Source organism: Anas platyrhynchos, chromosome 5 (assembly GCF_047663525.1).
Source record: "Anas platyrhynchos isolate ZD024472 breed Pekin duck chromosome 5, IASCAAS_PekinDuck_T2T, whole genome shotgun sequence".
Lineage (NCBI taxonomy): Eukaryota > Metazoa > Chordata > Aves > Anseriformes > Anatidae > Anas > Anas platyrhynchos.
In genome coordinates this window covers 63,895,638-63,919,089 of record NC_092591.1, presented here as the reverse complement: position 1 = coordinate 63,919,089, position 23,452 = coordinate 63,895,638, and the positions used below count along the sequence as shown (strand labels likewise).

Sequence of the window (23,452 nt, the reverse complement as noted above, 5' to 3'; positions counted from 1 at the left end):
GACCTTCCACAAAGAAAGAAATTCTGATTTGAGTCTTCATGAAGAGCTACCTAGTTTCATCCAGAAATTATGTTTATTACCAAGGAAATTCCTTTGCAGCATCAGTGGCTCAAGTCAAGAAATTTAACTGATCACAAATCAGGCCAGGCCATTCCTTGAAACTTCCTTCACCTCACATTTAAGAACAACAGAGACTGAAGTATTAACAGAAGACAAGTTAGGTAAAACTACTTCAAGACTTGGTGTAAGGGGCTTTAGGCTACACATGACCCCTCCTGGCCTGACACACATATACCAGTCCAGCAATGGTGCAGTATCTTCCTGGAAGAAAATGGCCAGCACTATCAAATAATAGCAAACACATACTGATGCAGGGCTCAGTTGTGCTTTAAGCAGCAAAAGGAGCAGAGAGTTTGCCAGTAGTCAGCATGCCCAGAAGTGGTAACATTTTTGTACCACTTTGAAACAGAGGACAGCATGCACATTGTCCTTCAAGTGGTGTAAAGTGGGTCACCATCATAGTGACATTTCATCTTGTGTCCAGTTAACCAAGCTCTGCCACAGCAGTCAGCTGGAGAAATCAAGAAGGGGAAGTAGAAATGGAAGGGAGAGCATCTCTTAAATTCGTATGGAAGTATGGGAAGCTAGCTGTAGCCCTTTCATATCAAAAGTTTCCTGCATCGGTTCCTGCAAATAGAAGAGCCCAATCTGGTGTCCTGCTGGCAAGAAGCAGCAGTTTACCATGTAGTATTTGTACAAGTACCTGCTTACAAATGTAGTAGGTAACACTTCATTATTTGATGAATCCACTTTGAAAAAGCCTGGTCAAGGAGCTCAATCAAACAGCCACAGTGTCAATAGGCTGTGAATCCATTTTGGGCTTTACTGCATACCCACTAGGCATCCATACACAAGTTATTTTAATTCTTTAACTTGCTTTCCAAAACAAATAAAAATCTATTTTTAGATTGTAGTCTCCTTCAGCCAGGGACTACCTCCAATGTCATCACCCAAGACTCACACCGTCTCAAGATATTGAAAAAAGTAACCTGAATCTGGAACTACACGTATGTTCAAGTCCAACAGGGGTTCCGATTTGAGGGCATCTAGGTGCAACGGCAAACTAACACATAGGTAATAGATACTGTTCAGTTCTGCAGTAATACTATAGTCCTGTTTTGTTCCATGTTAGACAATCACTTTGTCAGTGTGTGTGAAAGAAAAGTTGACCAGTTTGAATGAAGGCATTCGTCTTTATGATTCACATAAGCCAATTGTTTCTGCAAAGAGCTCACTACATCCTGACCATACCTTGAATCATATCAAACCCACCTACCAGAACATCACATGCACACTCCACATTTCTTTTGAACCTCCCTGCTATCAAAGACCACGTTTAAATTAAAAAAAAAAAAAAAACAAAAAAAAAACAAACACCTTTAAGATTCCAGAGTAATTACACTAAAAGCATTTATGCTAAAGAAAGTATTATTGATTGTTGCTCATCAGCTTTCAGCTGTACTGTACAACAAAAGGAGAATTAAATTGACCTGTCTAATTACTAGGGATGCACTGAATTACCAGAAAACAGTTCAGCAGCCCATTCTAAGAGGAGATATTGCAGACATGGCATTTGGCAGCTGAAGTTCAAATTGGATGCATATCAATAAGGGGTCTGTACTCATCTTCAGATAGTTTGCTTTTCACATGTCATAAGAAGTACAGCAAGCTACCGCTAAAAGCAAAAAAATAGGACTTTTATATGTAACTGCCTAATATTAGTGTAACTAAATATATTACACTGCTTAAAACTTGATCATATCCTGGAATTCTAAGATTAAAGACTTTTATTAAGAAGGTAAATTCTTTCTGAAAAAAAAAAAAAAAAAGAACAACAACAACAAAAAAAAACAAACTCAAAACTGAAAAGTGAACAGAATACCACCAAAATTCTAATGAATTGATACTTGGAAGGGGATTAAAAATATATATATATTCATATATTTCAAGCGTGATGTATTTGAAACCATGTCCAAGTCTCTTAATTCAGTGGCATTAAAACTTGCTACACCTAGTAAGCTTATAGACAAATTTCAAAAAGCTAAATAAAACATGACCATAGAAATAATTATATGTAGTTTGGCAACAACAACCAAAATAATAGTAGCAAATGTCAAGATTAATTACAGAAGTACAGACCTTCATCCACCAAATCATCCTGAAAAGAAAAGATTTTGAACACATTGAGAAAGAAGCCATCTGTCACGCAAAGCTTATCTTTGGGTAGGCAGAGGAATGCGCATAGGAGTCTGATTAAAATAATTCCCCCAGGAAACAATATATAGAGACTGAAAATTTACAGGACCTAAGAAAAGAGAAGACAGAAGGAATAGCTAGCAACAGACTGGTATAGTATCCTTGTTTATGCCATGAACAGCACATCTTGTGCCTCAGAAACATCTTATTTTAGTAACTTTTATATATATATATATTTATATATATATATATATATACGTATATATATATATATATATATATATATTTTGTTAATAACCATGCCTGTATTGCCAGAATAACTATAAAACACTTACAGATGCAGACTGAACAAACTCAGCACAAACTGAAAACAAAAGTGATGACACAGATACATACCCTGGGGATATCAAAAATGCTGAGAGATTTAAAGAGACATACTGAGAAGGCCCTTTCTCAGTGTGTTTATTTGCTTAGTTCAGAAAGACAAGAATACACAAATTTGAGTATGTATTGAGAATCAATTGACACAAAGACAAACTCATTTACTTTCCATCCTTCCACACAAGTTTGGGATGGAAAGTCAGGCAGATGACAAAATATTTTCTGCTTGAAATATTAATCATATTAGCCTCCATTTCTTCACCATGGCAAAGTATTTGCAAGGAAATAAAGCAGGAACAACAAAAAATCCACAAGTATTTTGGGGAGATTTTCATCCCATTTCATTGTGGTTGGACATTGGACTACCACTTTGCAAGAGTGTTGTGCTAGCAAAAATGAGAGAACTCCGGTTCGCATACTTTAGCAGCTATCAGTTTTCATGTTTACTGTCATCAAACCAACATTTTCTGTGGTAGCTAGCTCATTCTGATCCACAGCATTTTTGCAGTTGACTAGTCTGATATCTGCTAGTGACAACTTCGCAAGTGATCCATGAAGCCAGCAGGTGGGCACTTGGAAGATTTATACTCACTGTTGTTGCAACAGCCAGAAACAAAATCAAAGCAAGGAACAAGTAACAGAGTGATGAGACTTTTAAAAATGTGTATAAGCAGTTCCACAGAAATTAAAATGTTTTTCTCTATTAGCAATATTGGTCAAACAGAACAAAAATTAAGCTCAGCTTTTAGAATTAACATTATATATACATTGTTCAGTTTGCATTACAATACGGTTCCATCAGATTCAAGATTCCACTTCAATTGCTTGTTAAGAGTATTATGGCATAGCTTAATGATATTGTACACCACTATCTGGGATTGCTTGAGTTGGAAATAGAAAATCAGGACTAGAAGAGAGTGTGTTAAGTCAGAAGGTCAGATGTATTAGCCTAAAAAAGAGTGTACATTAGATTATCTAACCATCTCCTACAGCATGCTGCATTTCAGGTTGCACTCCATGCACATGCATTTGAAGCAGCTGACTGCCAATAGCACGTGGGAACATTCTACAGTAGATCTGTTTAAATGCACTGTTTAGATAGAAACTTACAACCCTTCTGTAAACACTCCAGCAGTAACTTGCATCTTGTAATTGAAGATCAGTAAGCTGTCACACTGGCCGAGCTTCCCCCTTTTGTCAGGATACACTGGATGACATTGTACTGCTTCCACAGTCGAACCTTGCATGGTGGTAAAAAAAGCTTTGCTGCGTTTGAGTAGCATAGGACTGACAAAAAGGTAACGAAAAATACCAAGAGCTTATACTAAAAGTAATCACACTCTCAATCCATTTCTCCTACTGTTTCTTTACGAAAACAGAGAAATGTTTCTGCGTACTCAATGGGCACATCTGTTACAAAATGAGTTACCTATTTCAAATCTGCTGTAATACTAACATCAAAGCAAAAGAGCAATCTCTGAGGCAGTAGCAAAATACATTTACCAGAATCTTGGAAATGCCTCTTAAGCAGAGGCGCTATAGATTTTCTTGATTTTTTCTTTCCCTTAATTCTACATTTAAATATATCTGAAAAATCTAGCATTTACCAAGATTAGAACTAACTTGATGTTAATGGTTAGGATTCCACTATCAGTACTTTAAAAAACAAAACAAAAATAACTTTGTTTCAAAACTGTTCTTATCCAATGAATATGCTACATCTATGCCCCAATACTATAATATCCCATTACACATTATACAGCTAGATTTCAGAATTAATAGAGAAACTGGCCCTCAATTTTGCCACAGGCTTGCAATTTCAGAGTCTCAAATCAAAACTTCACATCATACCTTCTTAAGTGAAATGCCATTTTTCTTGTTTGTCCCCTCACAATGCAGGAAGTAATTATTCTAAGACACTGAAGTTGTGAAAACTCACAGCAAGTTGAACTTCTCTCACTTTGCAGGCATTTAGGCTCATAATTTACTCATTATTGATGCTTTTCACGTAGATTGATAAGGAATAAAACAGAACATAACATGAAGAATGGACACCCACACACCAGATTCTTTGAGAAAAACTGAAAGAACTAGCACAATTTAGCCTATGGAAAATAGGTTTAGAAGACTCTGGAGATATTCAAGGCCTGTCTGGACGCCTACCTGGGTAGCCTGCTCTGAGGAACCTGCTTTGGCAGGGGGGTTGGACCCAATGATCTTTCAAGGTCCCTTCCAACCCCTACAGTTCTGTGATTCTGTGACATAACTATCTTCAAGTATTTAAAAAAAATGCTGCAAAAAGAACTCCAGCTGTACAGCGGGTATGACAAAAAATAGTGAGATGAAATTTCTTCATGAATGATTGATTTTGGACTTTGGGAGAAGTTTTCTAATAGTGAAGCTGCAAAAGAGCTGCTCTGTTTCCTGCGGAAACTCTGGGATGTCTATAGGTCATCTCAGAAAAGATGATAAATTCCTGTATGGAATGACACTAATCTGGTTGAATTATGCAACTGGTTTTGAGCTTTTCCAAATCAGTCGATCTGTAAGGTAACTGACAAACTGCTTGTGACAAAACAGATACACGTATATCTTTCATCAAAATGAAGTTAAGATTCCAGATGTTTTTTACATGTTCTTTTATTATTCATCCTTGCTTCCCTTTTGACCTGATTTCATGTATAGAAATTAATGTGTAAGAGCTAAAAACAAAACAAAGCAAAACAACCAATAATAGTTATACTGCACAACCAGTTTTAAAGAACAGACTAAATTATCTTTTGAATTCTCCACAATCTTTCAGCTGTCTCTAATTACAACCTGTTTACAGATTCAGAAGCAAGAAAAAAAATCCCAAATTCATTAGCTAAATTATTCCCTTTGGGTAATTCATTTAGCATAAGCATAAAAACATGCTTTTTAAATTGAAAGAAAACTAAAGTTTTAGAATATGTAGATGACAAAAAGTTACCAAATACCTCTATTTCTTGACAAGCTGGATTCTAAACCAGATCGCTTGGATTTATTCCACTTTCTATTTGGCCTGTGTGGATAACAGCACGCCTTATGGACAAAGATTTAATCTCTTTTATAAAAAGAAAGAGAAAACAAAACAAAGTAATAGCTTTTGTCCCCATTACCATCACTCCTTATATGTCCATGAGCTTTCCAAATGACATTAGAGAAGGTACCATGGCATCAGACAGCAACTGCTAAGCCTTGACCTAAGGGCTGGCTCATGACCAAGCCCTCTGACCTTAAATAGAGTCTGGATAATCCTACGCACCTCTCTGACTGCCAGAACCAGTTGTTCCCTCATGGGCTATGTCTTCAAAACTAATTTGATAATAAGGCTTTATGTACCTTCTTGATTTGGGAAAAAACAAACAGACAAAAAAAACTATCACACTAGTAGCAGGTAAATTTAACAGCATAATTCAGTTTTATGCATGAGTCATACACCCTATTTCAATGAGGTTTCTCTAACCACCTTCATTGTAGGAATACGGAGGCACTGACAATGTGAGAAAATATCTGAGATGTCTAACCTTCCTGTACAAGTAGAAAGCTTTGACACATGGTATCTCTATTACCTTTCTCTTAGGCTGGAAACAATTCATCTTTCAGTTATTTTAGGTGTAAATGAATACAATGAGAGGACTTAGCAGTAAAATTAACTAACATGCAAGATAATGCTGGATTTTTTTAAACTTCCAGTAATAATTAAAGTATTTTGATGGCTACACTTGACTGCTAATTTATAATTAACTTCAGGTGCTTCTTTGATCTTGCTGATACATTTTTTTCCATTTTCTTATCAAGAGTCTCCATACAGTCTGTAATTACACTTCTTAGTGTGGCAATGACTTTGAATAAGTAGATGCATTACTACGTGCTTTGGGAAAATATCATTTGAGCTAAAGCAAGCTCTTACCACTGAGCTGGAGTATCATCTGAAGCACTGCTGATTAAAAACATAATATTATATAAACTCATAATAGATTTGCCATAAAAATAAAACAACAATTCTCAAGGTAATAAATGACAAGAACAGTAAAATTAGAACCTTCCCAACAAATATTAAGGCATTCAGAGAATTAACATCACAAAACTACAAAATACAAGTAACATGTTTGATATTTGTTTAGGCCTCTTTCTCTAAAGAGGAAGATAGTGCATTTTTTTCTAAATAATGAAATAGTGAACTAAAACATTTTTTTAAGTGTTAAAAGCTCTTATAACACAGCGATACAGTCTAACCTACCTGAAGCAACAAATACATACATAATGCAACAGTGCAGGGCAGTATAACTCATTTCCTCAGCTAAAGGAACAATCTGTAATTCTCAGAAGACAAACTCTTATCTCATATTTTTAACACATATATAAGACATGCACCAGCAACAAGATAATTGAGATCCTCATGTTAACCACTTTTTGCCTGTGAAATGTTGGACAAAAACTGCCATGGAGGTGCTAGGGGCAGTTCTGCGAACACAGCAGTCTACACCTACAAATTGGGACCGGTATGACTTCTCCAGTCAGGACATGTGTTTTTCACCAATACACTGCTACAAAGCTCAATAATGACCACAATGATAATGACTGATATAAAATATACTTTACACAACATTTCTTTCTACAAGCAAAGTCTGACTGCTACAGAACAGTTCCTGCAACCTCAACAGCTCACAACACAGATGACTACGCACGCACAAACATGACTGGCTAGTCAGAAAGGATAAGGGGGAGGTTAGTATTACTGTAACTATACAGTTACCTTGGTACAACCTTCTCGTGAATAAAGGTTAAGATGATTAAATTGTCACGTGTGTTTTGTGGTATCATTTCACAAACTCATCTTTTTTAATTCATTGCTAAACAACTTAGCAGCATGGCTACATGCAAATCCTGACATACTGCCCAATTATTTTTTCAACTTAAACGACCTCCCTGCTTTAGGGCTTCCTTCCTTCAAATCAATGAGTGTGACAGCACTTGAAAAACCCATGAACCTCTGGGCTCTGAAAAAAGGGTAACATCAAGATGCATGTCATTTGTGTGTTCATACTGAACAATATCAGTATCCATCCTGCCCAACCTCTCCTACCAGGTTCTGAGAGACACTGCAGAGACAAGACTTCACAGCATTAGCTGTCAAGTTCCTTTCTGAAAGGAAGAAACACGTCTGATACACTAGCACTAGCTCCCTTCCACTTCTGCCTCCTTCACAGTAAAAATAGAAGTAAACTAAAAAACAAGGAAGGAGTCAGAGAGAAACAGCTCAATTTTGACTGCTTAATCATTGTCTGGATTGCTCCCATTTATTGTGGCTCCCCAAAATAGTCACAGAATCGTGGTCAAGTAGTACTACTTGATGAAAAATAAAAATACTTCAATGAACCTGGGCTCAGTTCAGCAAAACACTCCAGGATACGCTTTTGGCTCACTGAGGACAATGGGTATCAAACACATACCTGAAGTCCTATATGTATGGATATACATAGCTCCTCATAGCAAGTAGCTAAGTGCATTTTCCTGTGAGCTGCACTGGCTCATTTACTCTTCTTATCCAATACAGTCATTCTCTGAAATTGGAAAGAAAAGTTGGTCCTTGAATCTACCTAATTTATAGTTTGAGTAAGTGCACTTCCTGTTCTTTTGGGTGAACAGACCTAATAAAAATGGTATCTTTATATATCTATTAATAAGGTATCTGTAAAGAAATACCACTTACAAAAAGAACTGATAAAAACTTTCCTCTATCCCAATGACTCCAGATCAAAACTATACAGAGAAAACCTGTTAAAAGAGAAAAAGATCAAGTCTAAACCTGTTAGGCAAATGAAACTAGCCAATAGGAAAATGATAAAATACTGGAAGAACTATTATAAAAATACATCTCAAACTCCCAGCTAGATGAATACATACTTTAATACTGCTTGATGAAGTGTGCTGTCTCTCATTTCTCTTCTATTACTTAGTATGTATAATGAAATTATTTTCAGGAATAAATCTGTTCACCCAAGTGTTCATTTTTCATTGGCATGCACATCCTAACAGTTCATCTTTGTTGTATGAAGGAAATTTGTTTTATTCCCCAAAGTTTGGAGCTGGAACCTAGTGCTTTATTTAATGCCATATTATACATGTAGAAGCAGTTTCCCCATCATTCTTATATACTGGCCCCTAGTCTCTTTACCAAAGAAGGTACTGGTGATGGTAGACAGCAGCCCTCTTTGCTGCATCCTACCATTTGCTTGTCCCATAACTTTTAATCTTTGGAAACTTTTATCTGTTCCCTAGCAGAAAGTATGCAGCCCAAGAAAACCTGCTATTAGAAATGCCCTTTTTCCAGAGTCTAATCAGGAATATCTTTTATCAAGTTGTGTGTGACCATTACCTCGATATAAAATAATTGTAGTAATACCTTAAGTTTATAATATTTCAATACTGATAGTTTAATAAATATACATTTTATTATAGTAATTTTAATAATTTAATCATTTTAAATTGTGTTAATTTTTCTTTTATTTCCATAAAATATGTTGATTCCTTATCAAATGCAAACAGGTATGATTTAGCAGTTAATGACCTAGGCCATAGTCATTCTTCACGATTAGGCCTTATATTTTAAAGAGCAAAGGAGTGTGGTCCTCATGGGCACGTATTTTTAACACAACCCTTAGGAAAATTAGGCCCATTAAACCAATGTATAATGTCTAAGTTAATAATGTAATGCATACATGTAATGCATACAAGTCTTTTGTAAAAAAAAAAAAAAAAGTACATGAAGAACAAGCACATGCACATCTGCTATTTGCAAATCACCTACTTATTTCACGTGTTTTGTTTTTGTCTGTCTGTCTGTTTGTTCTTATTATTACTACTGTTATTCTACTGTTATTCTCATGCTCCTTGTATCACCTAAATAAACTGCCTCTACCAGGAAAACTTTATCCAGTTATGTCTGCTGGCCCCAGCAGAAAAACATCTCACTTCCATGGAGTGGAAAGATCAAGCAATCAGTTCTACTTACTAAAACATCATCCCTCTCACCTTCATCCATCACTAGCCTTACAGTAACTTTCCTTGCAGTGGGCCAACCACCATTGGGAGCTTTCATTATCATAAACACATACCATGCTTTGCATAAATATTGCCAACCACAGACCTAGTTTCCTAGTAACTTATTAGGCATGTCATGTTAGCTAATCTGCCATAAAATATTATCCCCTACAGGGATTAAAAGAAAGACATGTTACTGCTGTGAAAGTATGAACAAGAAAAGTAGTGATTCCCTGACAGGCCTGAATGGCTTTTGTACGTTCAGCAACAATAATGTATGGAAAGCAGAGCCTCTATGCACTACTTGAGCTAGAATATGGCAGTCTATCACATTAAAAATGTCTGTGTCTCTAGACAGCAAAGGTAAGTACTTTACCCTCCTGCTTCCAATCTCAAAGCCAAGCAAAAGGCTTGGTTGTAAAACACTGGACTTCATTTGGGGAAAGACTGGACACAAAGTTGAGTAAGCACAAAATTATTCAGAAACACTTCTGGATTTCTGTGTCTTGTATTTCTTCTACTGACGTTAGTAAATCCCTTGTATGTGTCAGCTATCTAAATATATTTTAATCTATAAAATTCACTGAACACCATGGCATTTCCATTTCTTATCTATTAATAAGGATAGTAGAAGAATTGAAGTATACAGGGCAAGTTCTTCTTCTGGCAGACTCTGGCTATTAGGGAGAGTAACACTTATTTAATGATATGGCTATATGAACTACTAGCTATTTTCACAGTTTAACTGCCAGAATGAGTAAACCAGATACTTTTGAAGAAGGAATTAAAGGTCCATTTGCTGAGCTGAAGGCACTTAGTATTCCTGCCATATAATATCTTATTAGAAAGACCGGTAAAGGATAACAATTGTTAGACACTGTTCTTATTTCAAAGTTTGATCTGTTATAAATACTTCAAGTTACTTTTCTGTCTCAAAAGACTTTGAAGTTACAAAGATTCTGTCAGAGACAATAATGATATATCTTCCAAATACCAAAGTCACTTATGAACCTGAAAGGTAGAAGGTTATGTGACATGGGAGACTGACATCACAAATGTTTCCTGTATGAAGTACGGTTCCATTTGGGATGGATCTTTTAGTCAAACAGGGCAATCAGAGTGATAGTGCTGTTACCACATCACCCCACTGTTTGAATAATTTCTAACAACGTAAAATTTCTGCCCCCCAGTGTTATCACCCAGCAAGGCTTGGAATAACTTGAACATCTACTGACACTAATCTCAATTATAATAACCTCAGTGAGGATCCCTCAGAATTGTTTCATTTGTTTGGTTGATTTTTAATCTATTAGTGAGGTTACCCATTCATTCCAAGTCATTTCAGCCATTTAACTGAGGCATGCAAGTTGAGGATGCAGCCCGAGCTAGAGTGTCCTTCTACAAGATAAGTTTGCAGTGCTACAGGCTACAAAAATGCTGATAAAAAATGTATCTGTATTCTGCTTGGTGATGTACATTTACACCTCTCATTGAAACCAAACATCTCAGATAAGGCATGCAATATACCAAGCAGTTTCTTCCTACCCTTTGAATATACTACTACTACTACTAATAATAAATTACTATTGTCATTTTGTAGGGCTTGCTTTTGAATCTTCTTCCTTGCAAGCAGGGCAGGTGTGCAGAATGCCTGAGGGAATGCAGAGGTCCTCTCTGCACATTACGTTATTTCTGGAGGTAAAATATATGATTTTGCCTTAGGATATCCATGCATAACTCAGCCTCCTCTGTGCTTCTACCATGCCTCCTCACATGTCTAACTCCTACACATTTCTGGAATCTGCTTGGTTTGAGTGAGCTCCTTTTTGGTCCTCTCTAACAGATCACAGAGAGCAGAGATAATGCATCACTCTTGTAAATTAATTACATTAACAGATAAAGAGTGGAATGATATCAAGAAGCATGCATGTACCTCACTCTGAAATCACCTAAGCCAAGAGACGCTTTCCTTGCACAAATGGAGTCTCTGTTCCTGAAAAAGCCTTAGGCAAAGCCTGCTCAAACTGCTGGGTCCCCTTGTATGTACTCAGTGGCTGCCTTATTTATGAAGTCAGTTGGCAAACAGTGGCAGCTCAGCAGCGCTGGGAACGCTCCATGCAGTCGCTTTTTTACACCCTGTAGCCTCTGGTTCCACTCTCAGTGTTAGCGTTGCTATTCTGTGTTCCTGCTTCCTTATGATTGCCTCTCTACCCACACCACCAAATCAGCACGTACCAGATCACAGGATTTATTTTTAAAATCCTTTCAAAACTACACTCACCTTGCAAGAAATAATCCTGCTCTGGTCATTGAATATCCAGGCTGATCTTTGTATACATGTGGCCAGGCAAGAGAACGTGATTACTTCAACCAGGAGATCCTCACATGCTCTAAAGCTGTGAGACCACATCTGGTCAGTCTGCTTCTGCCAAACCAACCATTTGTTACATGTAACTACTGTTTTAAGGGGCACTCTACAACTTTGCTTCTGAAATTTAGCATTTTACCTTTTCCAGATAAGAATTTATGTTATAAAATGTAACATCAAAAATGCACTTTCCTTTCAGGCCAGATTCCTGCATTTAGTGCATAATTTACCACTGTAATAGCACTACTTAGTTTTCCTGAGGGCCAGGGAAAGAAAGCACAAATGGTAAGAATGCTAGTGTAGCTAGTAAAACAATTAACAATAAACAATAGTGTGGCACAATTTATCTACTTTAGTAGGAGAAAGCATGGGCGGGGGGGAGAGGGGGAGGATTATGATTTAATACTTGCCAAATGGTGACTTTTGTTTTTTATCCTAAGGCTTTTCTTACATTGCAAGAGACTTTTACAAGGTGAGACAGGATCTTTAGTCAAACTTTAACTACAGGACATCAAACTACAAGCTGAGGAAAACGGAGAAATTACATGACGACACTACCAATTCTTTTTGCAAAAGACCTGAAGAATCTCATTTCAAATGAGATGTCAATCCTGTAATTAGCAATTCAGTCAGCATTAATTGTGTGTATCTTACTTCACATCTATCACTGTCATTTTCATGTACTCAGGATGTTTTATAGAACCTGATTTGTAAACAATACACAAATGTTTAATCCACTTTAAATTGAAATTGTCAAACATCTAGCAAAATCTGGTCAATAGAGATAACTGTGTGAGATTGTGTTTTGGTTCGTAAGTAGGAAAAGGAACATTTTGCTAATTGTTTCTGTATGTAGACTTTTAAAATTCTAGTAGGTCCTATGGGAAAACAAGCGTGTATTAATTGCCAAAACATTGTAACCAACCTGTAACACTTACTTGTCAAGAATAAAAAACAAATATTGAAAAAACAGGAGTATCAATTTGAATCAAAGTCAAAACTCATTCAAGCAATTCATACTTTATGAAGCAGTATCTATTCTTGATTTAAGGTGTTTCCAGGGAAGCATAATCCATGGCAATCCTTGGTAAATGTAGGTCCAATTAGTAAAAATATTTAATCTTCTGATTCTCAATTTGTCAGTTTCAAACGTCACAACTTTATTTTTGTCTAACAGACTTTGGGAAGCCCTCCATAGGAAAATTTTATTTCTTATATATTATGAGACTATTATATTTTTCATACAATTATAATAGAACCACCCTTTTACCTTTCATTGGATAGGTTAAGTAAATGGAGCTCCTGGAACTCTTCCTCTTCAATACTTTTTTTTCCAAAGCTTTAAATAACCTGCTGGCTCTTCTCACTGATGATCAACAATCTTGTTGAATTGTGAACATTAGTCTTGCACTGGGAGACCTCTGAAAGTGCCAAATAGAACTCCTACTTAATATTCTCAGGATGACATGAAAACCTTTGCTGCAAATTATATTCTCTCTCTCCTATAGACTAACTACTACTGAATCAAAATTAATTGTTCAGATATTGCTTGTGTGCCAGTTAAATATTACACTTAATATGGGCAGAAGGTTCCTTCGGTATGTCTCTCACTGTGAGATTAAGGAACACTGAAGCACAACGAACATAAGAATTTTTTCCATGTGGCTAAAAGAATGTCATGAAACTAAATAAATCACAAAACGTGACCCTGCCTTCAGTCTGTCTCCTCTGGAGAACTCAGCCCAGACCACGTTCTGTAACTCTTAAGTGAAGCTGCCAAAATGCAAATTCCAAACTGGCTGCTGGCTTTCCTTTCACTTGAAATCATATTTAATCTAAAAAGCATATACATTGTACAGCTTAGACACTGGTTTGCGTAGATTTCAGGACTACAAGTCAATTAAGAGTTTTTAATAATCTTTCTTTTGTGATAAAAAATGATATTTAGGTATAAAAGTTGCCAGAAACAGAGGGGCATCTTTTCCATTTAATATGTGTAATCATTTTTCAATATCTTTCCTTACCCTGAGTCTGAGACTTGCAGTCCACCAGATCGGAAACTGTTGAGTACTCAAAGATCACTGGCCTCAAAGACAGTATGAAGCTGATGCCCCTCATTGGTCCATTAAGCCCCGAGACTCGTATTTTAGTAGGTATATGTTTTCTTTTGAAAATCTAGCAGATATGCAAAGACTAAAAGCTTTACTGTGGTTCTGTGATTCTGTGATTATACCTGCTGAAAGCATGAGGAATGTACAGTATTATTGAACACCATTGTTATTGCAGTGGTTCATAAAAGGAAGAGGACACTCCCCACAGAGTCCATGTCTAGAATTTTTCAGTGCAGTCCAAAACTCTGTAGTCTTTACATGCATATAAAATTTTCTCTCAATGAAATGGTCAGTACAGTACAAATGAAATTAACCTAAGTGGGAGACTAGGAAACAGATCAAAGCATGTGACACAAAATTAGAACAAAAATGCACATTCACACACACACACACACAACACACTAAGATTTGAAAAGAAATGGCTACAGCCAAAAGTATCCAGCTTCCGCTAAACCTGACAACTTAAAGACTTTCTGTCTTACCTGCATCTGCAAAGCATGTTTCACATCAATATGAGTGGTTCTATGGTATTTCTCCAAAGAGTCTGTTCTTTGCAGAGCAATCTCCTCTACCATGCACAGAGATAGAAGATTAAAAAGAATAGGAGAGATCAGAAGATTCCTCCACAAAAGGATACAAACTATCCACACTGACATCTTAAGTTAAATTCACATATATTCTGTGGCAAAAGTTATGGAAAATATACCTTTGAATGAGTAAAAAGTTTATTTATCTTCCCAACTAATGGATAGAAACACATTCATTTTACTTGTATGTGCATATCAGAATGCACAGGATATACCTTACACTGGTTTCTACTGTAACCTATAAATAATGCTTTATCTACAAAATTCACTATAAGCTTGGAAATTAATTTTAAAATATAGAAAAAATAATGGAGGACATTGCTGTGTTGAGGAACAAAATCCAAAAGGCAAATGAAATTTTGGTATTTTGAGAACTTATGGTTGACATTCATGGGAAACAAGATTTACCAGAATTAGTAATTTACTGTGCGTATTTTTTTCCATTGGAGGTAATATGGCCAAACAAAATAGCTTAGGCTTCATTGGGGCCCCTGTTGTACTAAAATTTGCAGTCACTGCTTATGAACATATTTAAGAATGTGCTTGGCTTCCAGCATGGTTAATCTTATTACTTTCAATGGAACTATTCACATAGTTCAATTAGGCTTGCTGAATGAAAGTATGTTTACACAAAGTAATAGGAAAGAAAATCAGTGCCTTCCAGAGAATCAATTGTTCACAAAACAGACTCATTAAATTAGTATTTTGCTGATACTGCTTTTGCAATTGGCTGATCTTAAAGAGCCATACAGCAATCTACCCACCAGTGCTTAAAGCTACCTATCATCATTTTTTTATTTTTTATTTTTTTATTTGCAAAAGAACACTTTTTGCTCAGTTACACTATGACTGGATTCCCAGCATATAACCTATTTCTCACGTTGGCTTCTTTCATGTAGAGGAATTAGCTCTCTCATGTTTTGTGTGCATTAGAAAACATTCTGCAGTGACACAGGACACCTTTTTCAGGAAAGACAGTATTTACTAACTACTTAGAATACAAAGTCTCAAGGTCCCTAGTTTGGGATAGGTAAGCAAACAGTGTACCATAGCATATGGTATCTGGAAACATTGTTCTCTTCCAATCAAATCAACTCCAGAAGAACAGGCTGAAATGCAGAGTTTTTCTGTGTTCTGCAACCCGTAAGAGAAAATGCTCACCCAGTCATGGTATGCCTGTTGTATGGCCATGGTAACACTGTTCTTCTTGGAATCTGCTCATCAGCTTCAGTTTCTTGGAAGTTCATTTGGAATCACCTTTCTGACAAACAGCTTGAAAGAAATAACTACCTTTGGTCCTATTAAGACACAAAGCAAAAATAAATGAGGAACAGTATAAGTTACATTTTACATAAAAAATAATGCAGGGATTGACTGCTTCCTCTACAGCTGTCATCCCCTCTTCAGTAATTTCTATTTCTTTGATTGTATTATAGTGAAATTCTGTCCTTCTGAAATTAATGGCACTTTAAAGGAGTGAAGACTTAACACAGTCATTCCCTCCACCCCCACAGACTGCCTGGCCATGCATGTTACAGAATGAAAAGTCTGGAACACGCGTTTTTCGCACTGACATGCCAGGATCCACCAGCACAACTGTGTTGTCACCTCCAGCTAGGCTTCAACCCATCCCCTCCAAAATTAGAAAAGCAGATTTTGTTCTGATTTGGGTTAGAAAACATGCTATTCCAAAAATGGCAAAAACAGTGTCTTTACATTGCTCATCTCAGATGTCTGACTTCTGTATGTCTTGAGTCACAGTTTAGAGTTTATTTGGGCCGAGATACCCCACTTCCTTTTAAGATATTTTTCCTCATCTTCAGACAGTCTGGGATCTTATACTGCAGTCAGAAATGCCAGAACATAGCTAGAAATTTCTTCAACATCACAATGAGATTCCTGTATGTTACTGTCCATCTTTAAGACAAGAAAGATTGCATTCTCATACAGGAATTAGTAGAAGGCGTGTAAATTAATTTACCTACAATATAATGTGAAAGTGTATTTTGGGGTATGCACAGAACATGCAGATATCCAAGATTTCACCACAGCGTACCGAAATATCTAATTTTTCATCATGAAAGGAATAATAGAAATCCACTTAGCCAAATTCTTCCTTAAGTTCAGATTGAATTCCAAGAGAAAAATATTGATGTTGTGCTTTAAGTTTAAAGACTGCTTCCCAAGGAACTAGAAGATTCACCTAAAAAATTAAAGTGGACAACAAGCAATGAAAATATCCATATATTTTTTTTAAATATCTAATTTCTAGCAACTAGTTTACATGGATGCTGCAATATTAATAACCCAGTCTTGCAAATACCATTGAACCATGTTCCACACTGCTTTGCAACACTTCTGCTTCAACAACCTTGTCTATATAAACTAATGTTGAAATGGGAGCTCACAAAAAAAACTCTTTTAAAGTAGTTTGTGATTAGCTTTTGTTTTCGGCTTTACAAACAACTACAATAGCAGATGGAAGATTACTAAAGAGTAGAAAAGAATGAATTTTCCATGTCATTATCTTTCAGAGATGAGAAGTAAAAAACAACACCTATTCCATTACATGTCTGGCACAAGGGGCTCCTGTCTTTGGGCCAGATGTGATCTGCTTTTTAAAGAAAAGTGGAAATTTAATTAGTACATACTGTGGAGAGACTGACCTTACATTCATGTGAGTTTTCATTAAAGTTGCTATATAAAGCAATTGATACGTTGCAGGCTGCAGCTGTCAGCTTCAAGAGCTACTTTTGAAAGCCCTAAAAAAGAATTAATTGCACAGTAATGTTTGCAGCACTATGATTAGCGCAGCTTGCAGTTCCACTGCAAAAATAACCATTTAATTACCAGCAGGCAAAAGAGGCAGTTCACACAGACTCTGGGTCAAATTCTACAAAGTGTTAAGTACCCACCATTCCTATTAATTTTGGAGAATCTTGCCAGAATTTATCACCTCCTAGGATCTTACCCAGTAAAAGTAATTAACAAACTGCAAATACTTTCTCCTGAAGTTTCAGATACTCAGCCATACCTGTGGTGGGGCACTTTGATTAGGTCATTTCATTAAAAAAAAAATTAAAAATTGTGTACTTTAAAAAAAAAAAAAAAGTTTACTTTTTAAAAGTAAAATGATTAAAAAAAAATGTTTACCTGCAGACTAGAGTCTGCAGGTCTCTAGTTACAAATGCACTATTATTTTTCAGCAATGACACTGACATATATGTTGTTTATGTCCTTCATTATGCAAAATGACTCAAGAGGATTTAAAAAAAAAAAGAACTGTGTACAGAGCATTTGCCAGTTCATCTCCTGTTACAATTAAATTCATAGCTTTAAGAGTAGAGAACTATTTCTTGATCTGACAGGTAGCAGAACAAGCACCTGTATTTTAGGTGTTTGTCTGTCATGTTTTATCTGAGGTAGACATTTACATACTTCAACAATGCCAAGAACAAAAGCTTCCAAATTCACATAGAAAATGGAAGCTTTCATTAATCACTGATTAACTAGGAAACAATCCAGAATAGCAGCTTGCTCTAAGAGCTTGATACCAACTGAACATCCCTCAATAGACCTCTAATATATCTGACAACATTGTGTACTTCCATTAAAAAATTCAGAAGCAGAAACTAAAAAAAAAAAAAGAGATTGCAATAATGAATAATTATTTGCTATTACTGCCTATGAGTTAATATACTAATGGATCTCTGCTCATTCCACACTTGTAAGCTAACTGATTGTTAATGCATGTTTTTATGTGGTAACATTACTCAAACTCCAGAACACAACATTATTCTGAGCAAGCAGGCTCTGATACTTTGCTCAGTAAAAATACTGAAGTGTAGAATAAATGCTACCTCATTGTTTTGTTAGGTCAGAGGTTGGACTCGATGATCTTGAGGTCCCTTCCAACCTAGACAACTCTGTGATTCTGTGAACACTGCAGTTCTAGTGAAAGCTGTAGTAAAAGCTGCTCTCTTGAACACTGAATTTCTAAATTAGTATGTATACTGTAATTGAATGCAGAAACATGAAAAGAAAAAAAAAACAAACAAAAAACAAAAAACAAAAACCATGCAACTAGATTATTTTATTCCCCACACAAAAAGTCTCACAAGAGATGGAATAATCACTATTGTCACTGTAAGTCCTTTAGCCTCATGTATAGTGGTCCAGAGTAGTGGCAGATGAGCACAACTCCAGTATATAAGACTGTCTGTACAGGCACAACTGGTATGTACCTTTTACTAGATGCAAAGTGATATTCACCTCTTGATCAGGTCTGTGGCTTCATTCTAATCCAAAGCCTCTTGGACAAACTAAACCACTACCATTGAAAAAGGTTTACAACACCAGCACCAATACTCTCAACACCAGCACTTCACTACTGCCTATTGGTAGCTATGAGCACAAAATGTTAATCTAAAGTTTACCTTCAACCAGAATAGCCTTCAGTATTATCCTTGAAGAACTCTTTTTGTTAACTCGGCTGTCTCCTTTCCATATCCATAAACCAACAGCTGCTTGCACCTCTATGTGCTAGCATATTTTTCTGTACTACATTCTTCTGCACTGCTACTTCACACTCTTCACTTGCATCTACCCAAGTAATAATCGTCAACTACCTGAAGTACAAAACAAACAAAACTGTAGCAGCATTCATGTCTCGCAGACCAATTATAAAAAATATCTCCAAGTAGACACCAATCCAACCAGTATGGCTAGTTTGGCTGATGGATCCAGGTCTGGATTAATGACGATGAGAAACACCTTACAAAGTTTGCACAGAAGTTCTATAAAACAAAGAAAGAATGAGTAAATACAAGCTTATCTGGTACAGCCTATAGCAGGAATTCTAGGGACATTATTTCACTCAGGTGGTAATTTTCACCATTAAAAATGGGTAAAATATATTTGCAAATCACTTTGATTCTGATTATAATGTGGATTATCTCTTGATGTAAAAAAAAGATATGTACACACACACATATCTATATTAATAAAGTTTTCCATATGTGGAGTTTGTGTATCACTCTGCAGGAATAGTTAGATATGAATTGTTGCTTAACTCTTTCCCTAGAACAGACTAGTAGTCTGGAAAAGGAAAGACTAGAGTCCTGTCTTCATCTTCCCATTGCATGGCCTAGTACAGACATGTCCTAATTTCCTGATGTTACAGTCCAAGAATGAATGGGTCATATAGGGAGCCAGGAATGGCTCTGCAGAGAACATGCAGTTTGTCCAGCAGAACTGCTGTTAGTACAGCTTGTGCATCACACACACCTTGTGCTTTAGTTCAAGCCTCACAGGGCAATCCAGCCTATAAAATCGGGAGGAAAACCAACTTCTTCTCCAGTGAGCAGCAAAAATTATTCCAACTGCCAGCAAAATAAACCAGTAAGTTTTTCAGCCTTTCCTAATGAAATTACAGCCAGCTCTGCAGGGGCAACTTTGTTCTTCAAAGCTTTTTAGAAATATTGAAAAATCTTTATATTCCTCCTGTGGGCAGGAAAGTATTAGTATCTGCCAATTAAAACCATTACAGAAATAAAGATGCAGAGAAGCTTAAGAGCACAGTTCAGATACTGTGAGTGAAAAAGACAGCCCATGCATTCCTGAGCTACAGAACATTTTGTTTCATTCTAACTTCTGCTTTTTTCTTTGCTTTGCTAAGAGCCAGTGCATCTGGTATAAAGACAGGGTTCTCTTCATCTCTTCCCAGTGAAGTCAATGGTAATAAATAGGTAGGGAGATAAAACAAAAGGCTCTAAGCAGCAGCTGGAGCATCAGCGCCGTTTTGCCCATTTTTAAAATTCATAGTCACTTATTTTTATAGTTATTACAATAATGATGATAGGCAACATAAAGATACAATATTAAACTATTTCCTCAGCATTTCTACTCAGTCATTTGTGGGCTTTATGTCTCAAGCCAGAGACTCTAAAATAACATTCTCCTCTCTGGTCTCTCCATTTTCCTTCTCTGCATGTTTATTTTAAGAATGAAGGTACATTTGAGTACCTATATTACACACGTCATCAGCCATCAGAATGATAAACTTTAAAAAAACAGAAGCCAGGATGCTTCAACAATCTGCAAGTCAAAATTATAACTTAGACTTCAGTACTTATCACTCTTATTGTACCTTAAGCGTTGCATCTACACTAATCAGAATATGGATGGTCTCCCGAGTTTTGCAGCATGATAATGACCAGAAGTAACAGCATTAATTGGTGACCCTCTACTTTAACTACCTGGTAAATTGACTGATTAATTGATTATTGTCTATTTTATTGCATTACGGTCACAACCATGATGAGCATTGCTCTGTAGATGTTATGTAATACATTAACATCTAGCAGAAAATACTCCTCACTCTCCTTAATTAGCAAAAACAGGCATAATGTAAACAACAGAAGAGAATAGATTTACTGATGCCAAAGAGTGGATAATAATTAAGAAGATTCCAAGGCTGATAAACACCAATTCATCAGTGCAGTCTCAGACTATAGGGTTCTCAAGGTATTTTTCTGTTACAATAAGCTACCATCTCCAATCTCACTATCAACAATAATCAGTTAAAAAAAATATAATCCTAGAAATAAATTCTGAAAATGCATTGGGGAAATCTAGCAACATTTATTTACGTGCAACCAAAGTAAATGGTTTATTTCAATCTGCAGTGAGATTGTGTTGTCTTTTTCTGCATAATAGGTTGCACAGCTACAATAACACTTACATTTCAAACATGAATTGCCTATCTATATTTAGGCTGATTTATGCTGAGAAATGTGCGCTCTGCTTACTCTGAGTGCCATGTTATTGTTTGTATTGCCAAATGTATTTCCTCTCAGGGAAACGGTTTTGTTTGGTTAACAGATATATCCTCATCCTGTTTCTTTGTGTGTGATAGATGACAATGTAATTAATGGATAAACACATAGTGAAGTTTGTGGACCTGTCCCAGGATGCCATAATGTGGAGATACCAAAAGTTTTACTGTATAAATACTTTGAATGCTACTGGAATTCTAGAAATACACTTCACAAATCCCCTCTTTGACCATCCCTGAAAGGATAAACTGTTACAATTATCTAAACAGTAAAAAAAAAATAAATAAAAAATAATAAATAAAAAAAAAAAAACACTTTGAAATGGGTTTGTTTTCCTTCCTTAACATGGGGAGGATCCCTCTGAAATGATCCCAATATATTTAATGGGGCTTGACTCCTCTAGTGATTCTCATTTGAATACCTGCAGCTTTGACAACCACATGAAGAAACAGAGGCATCTGTCAAAATTTTCTCAAACTCCAGTTTCGTAGCTTGTCATAAGGCACAATGATCTCAGAAATCTCAACATCTACCCTCAATATCACACAGCAGTATCTAAGATAACATAGAATGAGAGATACTACTGTGTACCTACCAGCTGCAATTACAGCAGGTTTTTTATGGTGATAAAGATAGAGAAAAATCCCTATAAGAAAATCTGTATGAGGAAGAAAAACAGAAGATGCAAGAGAGAAAGATCCAAAGATTAAAAAAAAAAAAAAAAAAAAAAAAAAAAAGTAGAGAAAATGGGAACTACAATATAAAAAACATTATATATAAAGAGCTATAGAGCTATAGAATGGTAGCTGGGGTAGCTTCTTCTCTTTCCTGGATGACAGTAACCCAATTCAGGAAAAGAATATTTATACTGTCTGCAAGGAGAGTGATAGGACTGTAAAGCTTTTGAGGCAGTACAACACTTTGTGTGCCATTTATATCATACTGATAGAGCTAAGGAATCGCAGTCCTTTCAGAGGAAAATCTAAATGTTCATCTTCCAGAGGTGAAAAGGCATCAGTAGAAGTGTTTTCACTAGATGTGAACTTCTGTGGGTCCCCAATGGTACATTTGTATTTACCATTGTTAATTTCTTCTTTTAAGCAAGCAAGTGCTACAAAAAATAAATAAAAAAATCACTGTTACACAATATTCTTGTACCTAGAAAACTAATTACAAACATATTTTTAGCTCTGGAGTAGCAACTCATACAGTCTCCATAAACATTTTTTGCAGTTACCATATTTGAATGTTTCTTCATGCTGTCAACACCTGGTTGTCCTGTTCCTTCTCTCTTTCTCTCTCTCTTGTTCTGTACTGACAAATTCATTACACAAAGCGTCACTCAAAACAACAGAGGGCAGACCTCTTCTACTATCTCCCACTAAATATCTAGACAATCGACTCTGACCAGTCAAGTTTTGGACTTGAAACTGAGATGTTAGTAGCAATTTTAGGCATGTTGAATGTAGTCACTTCTCTCAAAAATACATAAACTCCATAGTAGCTTATTGTGTTTATTGTAGGCTTTTAATCATCTTTTTTTTTTTTTTTTAATCTTTATTTTTTACCATTACCTTCTAAAACTGCAGAACACATAGAATCATTACATTATTTGGTAGCTCCACATTCAGAACAGAGATATTAAGTGGGATTAGACACAAAGTGTCTATTTCAAAAATGTTAGAAATCTTGGAGGAGTGTCAGTTTCCTTCAAAATAGAACAAACACGTTCTATTTTTGTGAAGAAAATGTAAATACTTTCCTGCAGGTCAAGCCCCTTTCTGTTCTAGTGCATGGGGTTATTCCTCCACAGGTTCAGGACCACGCGCTTGCCTTTGTTGAATT

The 23,452-nt window shown here is 36.1% G+C and overlaps 2 long non-coding RNA genes across 3 annotated transcripts; both read right to left on the bottom strand.

Annotated features, from left to right (window-relative positions):
- Positions 1-2,564: 2,564 nt before the first annotated feature.
- On the bottom strand, positions 2,565-8,213 carry LOC140002676 (uncharacterized). Of its 2 annotated transcripts, none has more exons than XR_011809874.1 (3): positions 8,115-8,213; positions 4,489-5,722; positions 2,565-3,877 (listed from the first exon to the last, which is right to left on the bottom strand). It is a non-coding gene; the product is annotated as an uncharacterized lncRNA (long non-coding RNA). The 2 variants fall into 2 exon arrangements; XR_011809875.1 differs by lacking the exon at positions 8,115-8,213 and having other exon boundaries at positions 4,489-4,637; positions 5,616-8,102.
- Positions 8,214-12,757: 4,544 nt separating this feature from the next.
- Positions 12,758-20,109, bottom strand: LOC140002546 (uncharacterized). The gene is made up of 5 exons (XR_011809358.1): positions 19,208-20,109; positions 16,828-17,533; positions 15,933-16,069; positions 14,667-14,752; positions 12,758-13,494 (listed from the first exon to the last, which is right to left on the bottom strand). It is a non-coding gene; the product is annotated as an uncharacterized lncRNA (long non-coding RNA).
- Positions 20,110-23,452: the final 3,343 nt, after the last annotated feature.